The sequence below is a fragment of the Fonticula alba genome (genome assembly GCF_000388065.1).
Source record: "Fonticula alba strain ATCC 38817 unplaced genomic scaffold supercont2.6, whole genome shotgun sequence".
Taxonomy (NCBI): domain Eukaryota; order Rotosphaerida; family Fonticulaceae; genus Fonticula; species Fonticula alba.
The window spans coordinates 2,463,913-2,465,151 of record NW_009242976.1 but is presented as its reverse complement, the minus strand read 5'-3'; positions in this window follow the sequence as shown (position 1 = coordinate 2,465,151).

The window sequence follows — 1,239 nt, the reverse complement described above, 5'->3', positions numbered from 1 at the left end:
AGACGCCCGTCTCCCATGCCGTGGGGGGAGGGGACCCGAGAGACGTGCTAACAGCATCCCATTCCCATGCGCTCAGTCGCGCAGGCCCAGTAAACACTCAAGTATTCATCCAGGTAAGAAATACGATCAGCACAATTCGCGGAAGGTCGGGCACCAGGAAGGTAAACATGCCCACCCAATGCACCAGTGAGCCACCCCGCGTTGAGCACCCTGGCCAGTTCATCCGAAGATTGGCATTAGCCGCCAAGCTAGGCAGCGAATAGCTCTGTTGGCCGTCATCCAGGGCAAAAATACAGGAGCAGTCTCTCAGTAAACCGACAGCAAAATACCCCTTATTATCTACATGATACATTCTCACACTTGCATCCAATGTTCCACAAAGCCCATGGGGGCCGTTCGCCTGTGACTGCAAGCCTTGGCAGGTAATCGCCTGCCCGATGGCTTCCCCGAGAAGACTCCTTACTACAATGAAATGGTCGCTCCAAATGTCCAAACAACGTCTGTGGTTGCACCCACACGGCGAAGACCCCAGCTAACCGATAAATGGAGTCACTACATGAGTCACAGGCCGCAGAGACAGAACCCGTGAGGCGGTCAATACTTGAATGATGTTTATATCGTCATGAGCCCCAGCGGAGACATCAACCCACTCAGCTGCCAGGATCGAGCGGTCTACACTCTCGACGTTGATAAACGAGTGGAAGGGCCCAGTCGTCTGGTTCGCAAATCTACCCCTTGATCTTGCCCGAAAGTGAAAACTCCTTCGTGGGAGCCTCTGGTGAGTGAAGGCCCTTGTAGCCGCGTGTGGAAGCGTATGCCATTGTTTTGTTGGAGTACCAGTCAAGTTTGTGGATACCTGTTCTCAGGTTCTCCCTGGAACCCCTCTTTATTTTCAAAGTTCTTGCCATGTTTGCCTGCCGCAAACTCCCTTCGAGCCAAGTTACAGACTCCTGTGGAAACGCGCGGCAGCATATTCTCTGGCTCGGGAGGCTGGTTCTTCATGGCCGGAGTACCCTCTTTCCAATGGCAATTATCCGGGATGCACCTTCGTCGAAGCTTTGTCTCTTTGGCACACGACTGGGTCCGGGAGAGCCCTGCCACTACCAGCCACTCGTGTGACACCCGGCTGGCCATCTCCGACCAGCACTTGTCCACTGACATCCGACGGAAGAAATGGCTCCTGTAGTGCTGCCACCGTGGTGTGGTTGTCCCTAACGAAATGTGCCCTCGGCTGGTGTT